This window comes from Natrix helvetica (genome assembly GCF_964273705.1).
Source record: "Natrix helvetica genome assembly, chromosome: 5".
Lineage (NCBI taxonomy): Eukaryota > Metazoa > Chordata > Lepidosauria > Squamata > Natricidae > Natrix > Natrix helvetica.
In genome coordinates, this window is record NC_138551.1 from 148,573,310 (window position 1) to 148,583,309 (window position 10,000).

At 46.9% G+C, this 10,000-nt stretch overlaps 1 protein-coding gene across 2 annotated transcripts in view; it reads left to right on the forward strand.

Moving 5' to 3' along the window:
• AGRN (agrin) overlaps positions 1–10,000 on the forward strand; it is a 277,808-nt gene that overhangs the window by 157,198 nt on the left and 110,610 nt on the right. The gene's annotated exons all lie outside the window — the stretch shown is intronic.

The window sequence follows — 10,000 nt, forward strand, 5'->3', positions numbered from 1 at the left end:
CTACTCTACTCTACCTACACTACACTACTTTCTATCCTACTCTACTCTACCTATCCTACCTTCTACTCTACTCTACTCTACTCTACTCTACCTACCCTACCCTAGCTTCTATTCTACTCTACTCTACCTACCCTGCCCTACCTTCTATTCTACTCTACTCTACTCTACCTACCCTACCCTACCTTCTATTCTACTCTACTCTACCTACCCTACCCTACCTTCTATTCTACTCTACTCTACCTACCCTACCCTAGCTTCTATTCTATTCTACACTACCATACCCTACCCTAGCCTACCCTTTCCTATCTTCTATTCTACTTACTCTACCGTATTCCACCTTCTATTCTACCCTACCCTACCCTAGAGGAATCCTAACTTCTCAAATCCTAACTTCTCAAATTGTGAACCTTTAGGAAGTTCCTTCTAACATTCAACAGGAAGTATGTGGACTTCAAATCCCAGAATTCCTCAGCTGGCAAAAGTTGAAGTCCAGTTGTCTTAAAGTTGCCAAAGTTGAGAAATACTGATCTCGAGACAAAATATACATTGCCAGGAGAACCAGATGGTCAGGGTGGGGTGACGTCTCTCAGCCCAGAAATAAATGTAGCATGGATCATAGGACTTTCTGGATTGGGTTAAACTCTTTTCGTGTGGCTATCGATCTTGTTCCTGAGCCTCCATTCCTGGTCTACAACACTCAAGACTGTGAAGAGCATATGCCATTCTACCTCTGGATTGCTCTGGCCAGCCTTTCAAAAGCAATTATCTAGAAGTGGCACACAACACATCAAGCTTGCTCTCCGTTTTCTCTTCTTCTCCCGTGGGTTGAGCTTGCAGTTAATAAACCAAGACAGGCTGGGAACTGGGGAAATTCTTCAGAACTGAAGCCGAGAAAAGCATCAGGCATTATTGGAAGAAGGTTTAATGCACATAGGAACTCCATTTATAGTGAGAGAGAGAGAGGGAGGGAGGGAGGGAGGGAGGGAGGGAGACAGAGACAGTCTGGGTATGCCTAGTCTGATGAAAAGAAGGACTAGGGGAGACATGATAGCAATGTTCCAATATCTCAGGGGCTGCCCCAAAGAAGAGGGAGTTAAGCTATTTTCCAAGGCACCTGAGGGAAGGACAAGAAGCAATGGATGGAAACTAACCAAGGAGAGAAGCAGCTTAGAACCAAGGAGGAATTTCCTGACAGTTAGAACAATTAATCAGTGGAACAACTTGTCTCCAGAAGTTGGGAATGCTCCAACACTGGACGTTTTTAAGAAGATGTTGGATATCCATTTGTCTGACGTGGTGTAGGGTTTTCTGCCTAAGCAGGGGTTGGGCTAGAAGACCTTCAAGGTCCCTTCCAATTCTTATTATTCTCAATTCGAAATAGCTCCCAAGATTCGGGAACATGGGACAGCTTCCGAATCGGAGGTGCCTTCCTTCCATCCCTTTCCCAAAACTGAGCGCTGTCGAATTTCTCTGCAGAGTTTCCCCCGCAGTCCTGGAGGGCTGTATCTCATCCCTGCTTTTAATTTCCCACCATGCTGCCTAGTGTAGCTGAGGGCATCTTGGAAATTAAAGGAGCTGCTAAATTCGGCGACGTGGCCCTGTCCAAGGTGCTGAATTTGGAGAAGCAACCTGGTAAAGCCAAGAGTGAGCACTTGGGGGGAGTTGAGGGGGGCGCTTTCTAGCAGCCGCTGGAAATATGCTTGGTGAAAACAGTTGATGTTCTGTCCTAGGCTTCCCCAGCAGCACGAAGCCGAGTCCTCGTTACGATAAACCCTTCTATTTAATTCACGGTGAATTCCTCTCCAGCCAAGTCTTCCCTCTCCAACAGTCTCTCGAGATCATTCACACTTACCGACCTTTATCAGGCTTGGAGAGTGGCCAGGCTGATATCTTTCACACTCCGCCGCAATACTTGGCAAGATTGCAGGAATGAACGAATGAATACCTTCTGCAGTTAGGAAGATTCACTGGTCAGTAAACAGAGTTGGAAGGGACCTTGGAGGACATCTAGTCCAACTCCTGTTTTCTGACCCAGGCTTCCCAAGAGCCTGAAGCAAACTCCTTCTTCCACAAAAACCCTTTTATTGATTGACCGTGAATTCTGCTCACCCACATCCAGTAAAGCCTTTCAAGGGAGGATTTACAGTCACAGACATTATCTGGCTTGGAGAGCTGCCAGGCCGATCTCTGCAAAACTTGGCAAGGCGTGTCGGAGAGTCATGAACCAATGAAGCGAACTAATTGTTTCCTGCAAGCTCCACTTCCCTTTCGCTCCTCTTTTATTCCCTTTGGGAGGGACCATTCATTGTCCATTTGTGGCCTTACTCCCAAGTTGACCCCTGTTCTTTAGCTGTTCCCTTCCTCTGGCAACTCACACTGGGAACAGGCTCCAGCTGTTCTTCTGCCTCACTGATCTCCGACTCTGAAGGCAGCTGATAACTGGCATACGGCTCTGGCCCCCTCTCTGCTTCCGACACAGAGCTCTCATCAGAGCTTTCCCCAGACTCCAGGACTGGCCCATCTTCCTCTCCAACCTCCTCACTGTTCGAATCTACTGCCACTTCCTCCGGCCGCTGGCGGGCCGGAACTGTTGCTCCCCACGATCTGATCCCACCCCTTCATGTAAAAGATTCGGGGCTAAACCAGGAAATAATTTGCAAAGCCAACTGCTCCCACTCTTGAGCTGGCAGGCCTAGTATTTGATTGTCCGTTCCTGGAGAAATGGGAAGGAAGACATCTCCTTCGAACACGTCTCGGGCAAACGGGAGGTTTTTTTTTTTCCTCCCGCAGGGAGAAGCTCCTTCTGTCTCTTTGACTGACAGTTCACTAATGTGCTACAATTTCAGCTGAAGTCTTGAGAAATGGGGCCGAGGAGGAGGAACGGAAGGGGGGGGGAGGAGGAATGCATGTTAGATGGCCCAGACCTTCCTGAGATTATTCCTAATATCAATAGAAGAGAATATTTGCAGTTTTAAGAGTAGTTTTCTTGTAGGCGTTTCATTACCCAACTAGGTAACATCATCAGTGCTAGAAGGGAGTGGGGTTTATGGAAAGAGGAGGAGGACGACAAATGTGGAGTCCTTGATTTTTTTTTCTTGCAGACGTTTCATTACCCAACTAGGTAACATCATCAGTGCTAGAAGGGAGTGGGGTTTATAGAAAGAGGAGAACGACGAATATGGAGTCCTTGATTTTTTTTTCTTGCAGACGTTTCATTACCCAACTAGGTAACATCATCAGTGCTAGAAGGGAGTGGGGTTTATAGAAAGAGGAGAACGACGAATGTGGAGTCCTTGATTTTTTTTTCTTGCAGACGTTTCATTACCCAACTAGGTAACATCATCAGTGCTAGAAGGGAGTGGGGTTTATAGAAAGAGGAGAACGACGAATATGGAGTCCTTGATTTTTTTTTCTTGCAGACGTTTCATTACCCAACTAGGTAACATCATCAGTGTTAGAAGGGAGTGGGGTTTATGGAAAGAGGAGGAGGACTGTGGGGTCCTTGATGCTGTCTGAGCTTGGTTGTTTTCTTTTAGACGTTGCATTACCCAACTAGGTAACATCATCAGTGCTTGAAAGGAGTGGAGTTTGAGGAGGAGGAGGAAGAAGAAGAAGGAAGGAAGGGGAAAAAAAATCACAACCAACTCTCTGCATTTTTAAATGCTCATCGCTTCCCATCTCTTCTCTCCCTTTTGTGGGTGGGGGGAGGAATTTGTCTGCTAAGGTTTCTCCCCCCCCCCCCTCTCTTCTTTAACGAAAAGCACAGAAAGAGCCGGTCTGCAGAGCTTCATAAAAATGATAAATTGCTTTTAGATATTGGGCAGAAGAGAAAGAGAGTTCGTTTTTTTTATTATATTAGTCTCTTAGTAGTGCATTGTTGCCATGCATATGAGCTTAAATTCTCCAGGCAGCTGGAGCCAAATATCCGTGTATTGAAGTGTAAATGAACCGCTGGCAATGCTTCTGTGTTTTTTTTTCCCCTTTCCCCTTTATGATTTTTCATACTTTTTCTTTTTTTTAAAAAAAATTGTTTTTCCACCGATATTCTATACGGCAATCTCTCCTTCCCTCCCTTCTCCCCAAGTATCTGTGCCGTGTCTACCGAAATGTAAAATCCCCTACACGATATGCTAATCGTTTCTAATCAAATCAGTAACTTGGGAAGAATGCAAAAAAAGAAAGAAAGAAAGAAAGAAAGAAAACTCGAACGAGAGGAGGGGGGGTCTTCGAATCGTGCTCTCTCTTGCGACCCACCCACACGGAGTCCTTCTGGAGGAGGGGAAATATATACCTTCCCACCCACCCACCCAGATTTGCAAAGCACTTTAACGGTGATATCTAAGTCACGGGTCAAACCAAGTGGGAACCATGTGAAAAAAGAAAAAAAAAGGAAAAAACATCACCTCTCACGCAGATGGTAAAATTAGCAATAACAGCTAATGGTGAGATCGTCCAGCTTGGCTTTATTTATTTATTTCCCCCCCATCCTTCCTTAAGTTCTTCAATCCATGCTTCCATGCTGAATTCAGCCACCAGTGCAGCCATAGCAGTAGCCCTTAGATTTATATATCACTTTATAGTGCTTTAAAGCCTTCTCTAAGCGGTTTACAGAGTCCCCCCCCCCCCATCTGGGTCCTCACTTTACCCACCTCGGAAGGATGGAAGGGTAAGTCAAACTTGAGACAGTTGGTCAGGATTGAACTGCTAGCAACGGGCAGAATTAGACTGCAATACTGCAGTCTAATCACTGGGAGGGAGGGAAGGAAGAAAGGTACAATAGACTTATATACCACTTTATAGAGCTTTAATAGCTCTCTCTAAGCGGTTTACGGAGTCAGCCTCTTGCCTCCAACAATCTGGATCCTCATTTTACCCACCTCGGAAGGATGGAAGGATGAGTCAACCTTGAGACAGTCGGTCAGGATCGAACTGCTAGCAACGGGCAGAATTAGACTGCAATACTGCATTCTAATCACTGGGAGGGAGGGAAGGAAGGAAGGAAGGTAGCAATAGACCTATATACCACTTTATAGAGCTTTAATAGCTCTCTCTAAGCGGTTTACGGAGTCAGCCTCTTGCCCCCAACAATCTGGGTCCTTATTTTACCCACCTCGGAAGGATGGAAGGATGAGTCAACCTTGAGACAGTTGGTCAGGATTGAACTGCAAGCAACGGGCAGAATTAGACTGCAATACTGCATTCTAACCACTGGGAGGGAGGGAGGAAGGGAGGGAGGGACATACATAGCAATAGCACTTAGACTTATATACTGCTTTACAGCCCTCTCTAAACGAAAATGGAAAAAAATCCCTTCCGAGGGAGAGGTAATTAAAAAAAATGCTAGCTTGTGCCAAAATGAATAGATTAACGCTGGCAATTAAAGGGAAGGAAGCATCAGAATGTTATAATATATGGGGCGATTTTATCATTGGATAGAAAATGAATAGAGGTAAAAAGGGATATAAGATGAAATAAATTGGGAAGATTTATAGGGGGAGGAGTTGAATTGAAAAGTAATTGAAAGGTAAAGGTAAATGGAAAGATAAAAATATATTAAAAAGGATAGCAAATGTGAAATATGATGGCACAAAAAATTGTACTCAGATGACACACTGTTTGATTCAAGTTATAAGATTTGTTATGGGAAAAATACAAAACTTTATACCAAAAGAAAGAAGACAAGGAGACTGGACTGCATTTGTCAGAAACAGTGTAGGTAGGGTCTCCTGCTTGGGCAGGGGGGGTTGGACTAGATGACCTCCAAAGTCCCTTCCAACTCTGTTATTCTGTTATTCTTCTGTTAGCCAGAAGTTGTGGGAGCTTCATCCCTGGAAGCTTTCAAGAAGAGGCTGCCATTTGTCAGAAATGGTGTAAAGTCTCCTGCTTGGGCGGGTCGGGGGTGGGGTTGGACTAGATGACCTCCAAGGTCCCTTCCAACTCTGTTATTCTTCTGTTAGCCAGAAGTTGTGGGAGCTTCATCCCTGGAAGATTTCAAGAAAAGGCTGCCATTTGTCAGAAATGGTGTAAAGTCTCCTCCTTGGGCGGGTCGGGGGTGGGGTTGGACTAGATGACCTCCTAGGTCCCTTCCAACTCTGTTATTCTTCTGTTAGCCAGAAGTTGTGGGAGCTTCATCCCTGGAAGCTTTCAAGAAGAGGCTGCCCTCTGTCAGAAATGGTGTAAAGTCTCCTCCTTGGGCGGGTCGGGGGTGGGGTTGGACTAGATGACCTCCTAGGTCCCTTCCAACTCTGTTATTCTTCTGTTAGCCAGAAGTTGTGGGAGCTTCATCCCTGGAAGCTTTCAAGAAGAGGCTGCCATTTGTCAGAAATGGTGTAAAGTCTCCTGCTTGGGCGGGTCGGGGGTGGGGTTGGACTAGATGACCTCCAAGGTCCCTTCCAACTCTGTTATTCTTCTGTTAGCCAGAAGTTGTGGGAGCTTCATCCCTGGAAGATTTCAAGAAAAGGCTGCCATTTGTCAGAAATGGTGTAAAGTCTCCTCCTTGGGCGGGTCGGGGGTGGGGTTGGACTAGATGACCTCCTAGGTCCCTTCCAACTCTGTTATTCTTCTGTTAGCCAGAAGTTGTGGGAGCTTCATCCCTGGAAGCTTACAAGAAGAGGCTGCCCTCTGTCAGAAATGGTGTAAAGTCTCCTCCTTGGGCGGGTCGGGGGTGGGGTTGGACTAGATGACCTCCTAGGTCCCTTCCAACTCTGTTATTCTTCTGTTAGCCAGAAGTTGTGGGAACTTCATCCCTGGAAGCTTTCAAGAAGAGGCTGCCCTCTGTCAGAAATGGTGTAAAGTCTCCTCCTTGGGCGGATCGGGGGTGGGGTTGGACTAGATGACCTCCAAGGTCCCTTCCAACTCTGTTATTCTTCCGTTAGCCAGAAGTTGTGGGAGCTTCATCCCTGGAAGCTTACAAGAAGAGGCTGCCCTCTGTCAGAAATGGTGTAAAGTCTCCTCCGTGGGCGGGTGGGGGGTGGGGTTGGACTAGATGACCTCCAAGGTCCCTTCCAACTCTGTTATTCTTCTGTTAGCCAGAAGTTGTGGGAGCTTCATCCCTGGAAGCTTTCAAGAAGAGGCTGCCCTCTGTCAGAAATGGTGTAAAGTCTCCTCCTTGGGCGGGTCGGGGGTGGGGTTGGACTAGATGACCTCCTAGGTCCCTTCCAACTCTGTTATTCTTCTGTTAGCCAAAAGTTGTGGGAGCTTCATCCCTGGAAGCTTTCAGTAAGAGGCTGCCATTTGTCAGAAATGGTGTAGGATCTCCTGCTTGGGCGGGTGGGGGGGTTGGGGTTGGACTAGATGCCCTCCAAGGTCCCTTCCAGCTCAGTTCCTCTGCATCTAGAGCTCAAAAAAGGTGCCGTCGATGGGAAACACCTTGTGATCCGGTGCCGGGTGGAAAATATATGGGGAGGAATAGCTTGAGTTATATACAGCAGGTTCTATTTTCCTCCCTGGCTTTGCAGAGCCCCTGACTCAGCTCAGGGGGAAGAAGCCTGCAAATTTTAAAAGGTGTGGAAACGGTGCTGAATGAAGTGTGAACAGTGGAGCTGAAGCTAGGCAGGAGTTTTAGGGCTGGGGTTTCGTGGCAGGAAAGTACGAGATCAAACAGGTACAGGCGTCTCGCCTAAGGCTTTGCGCGACTGAATATAAATTGGGTACCCTGCATCCGGGAAAGATCTAAGCAGAATCCATGCCCTGGATAGCTTGGCTGGCTGCTATTTTGAGATGGTGGGTCTGTGCGGTGCTTTTTTTTTTTTAGATTTGCCTTACCTGGCTTTCCTTCTCTCTCCCCCCTCCCCAAACCCCGTCTTCCAGCCTCCGAAATTTAAAAAAAGAACAGTGTCACCTCTGCTTCATTTGCAATGTAAATGGGAAAGTACTCTATGCCAGCTTAGCTGATTACATGATCAAGAGAATGTGGCATCTGTTATTAGGGAACAAACAAGTCTGTGCATACACACACAGAGAAAGAGAGAGGGGGGGGAGAAGAGAGAGGAAGAGAAACACAGAGAGAGAGAGAGAGAGAGAGAGAGAGAGAGAGAGAGAGAGAGAGAGAGAGAGAGAGAGAGAGAGAGAGAGAGAGAGAGAGAGAGAGAGAGAGAGAGAGAGAGGAGGCAGGGAGAGAGAAAGAGAAAGGAGAAATAACGAAAGAGGGAAAGAGGAAGAGAATCAGAAACAGAAAGAAAGAGGGAAGAGGGGAGAGAGAGAAAAGAGAGACAGAAAAAAGGGAGAGAGAGAGAGGTAGGAAGGAAGGGAGAGGAAGAGAAAGAGGGGTGGAAGGGGGAGAGAGGAAGAGAAAGAAAGAAAAACAGAGAGGGAGGAAAGTGTGTGTGAGAGAGAGAGAGAGAAGAGAGAGGAAGAGAAACACAGAGAGAAAAAAGAGGAAGGGAGAGGAAGAGAAAAGGAAAGAAACAGAAAGAAAGAGGGAGAAGGGTGAGAGAGGAGGAGGAAGGGAGAAAGAAAGAGAGAAAGGAGAAACAGAAAGAGGGAGAAGGGGAGGAAATAAGAGAGAAAGAAACAGAAAAAAGAGGGAGGGAGGGAGAAAGAGAAACAGAGAGAAAGAAAGAAAGGGAGAGAGAGAAGAGAGAGGGAGAGAAACAGAGAAAAAAGAGGAAGGAAGAGCAAAAGAAAGAAACAGAAAGAAAGAGAGGGAGAAGGGTGAGAGAGGAGGAGGAAGGGAGAAAGGAGAAACAGAAAGAGGGAGAAGGGGAGGAAATAAGAGAGAAAGAAACAGAAAAAAGAGGGAGGGAGGGAGAGAGAGAGAGAAACAGAGAGAAAGAAAGAGAGGGAGGGGGAGGAAGGGAGAGAGAGAGGAAAAGAAAGAAAAACTTATAGAGAGGAGGGAAAGAGAGAGAGAGAGAGTAGAGGGAGGGAGGGTGAAAGAGGGAGAGAAACACAGAAAGAGAGAAACAGAAGAAGAGCGAGAGGAAGGGAGAGAGGAAGAGAAAGAAAGAAAGAGGGAGGGAGTGGAGAGAGAAAGAAAGAAACAGAGCGGGAGGGAGGAAGAGAGAGAGGAAGAGAAAGAGAAACAGACAGAAAGAGAGGAGAGAGGGAGGAAGGAGAGGAGAAAGAAAAACATAGAGAATGAGTGAGAGAGAGAGGGGGGGAGGGAGAGGGATCTCTCAGCATCCTGGATAGAATTATGACCAGGTTGTGTAGGTAAAATGGTTTGTATGAAAGTTTTTGTTCATTGGAGCTGGCTCTGCCCTTATGGTTGAACTACAGCTCCCAGCATCCCTCACCTCTTCTGTCTTAGGGGGTTGCTGGGAATTATAGACCATTGTTCATTTTGGTGCATGGGGAGGGGAGGAGGAAGGAGATCTGGGAGGCTACAGGCTGGGCAAACTGCCCTCCTCCCTCCCTCCCTCTTTGGGGAAATCAGATTTATGACTTCATTACATGTCTTCCTTCCTTCCTTCCTTCCTCATCAATTCATCCAGTCTCTGGCCAAAAGGGCTGTGGGGAAAACACCGATTTGGGGAGACAGGCTCTGTTCTCAAGACAGACTACGTTATAAGGCTTAGGCCTTATTACGCTGTGAATCCAGGTGATGGATTCACACATTACCCTGGATTGTACACTAGCTCTACCTGGGGAATGCGTCTCCTTCTACTAACTCCTCCAATATAGCCAAGCGTAACATTTGGATCCTCCGCGGCTAAGACGCTGAGCTTGTCGATCAGAAAGGTCGACCGTTCGGCGGTTCGAATCCCGCGCGCCGCATAACCGAGTGAGCTCCCATGTCTTGACCCAGCTTCTGCCAACCTAGCAGTTCGAAAGCAGGTGAAAAATGCAAGTAGAAAAATAGGAACCCCCTTTGGTGGGAAGGGAACAGCGTTCTGTGCGCCTTCGGGCGTTGAGTCATGCCAGCCACATGACCACGGAGACATCTTTGGACAGCGCTGGCTCTTCGGCTTTGTAACGGAGATGAACAGCGCCGCCTAGAGTCAGGAATGACTAGCACCTAGGTGGGAGGGGAATCTAGAAAGACATAAATGAATTATAA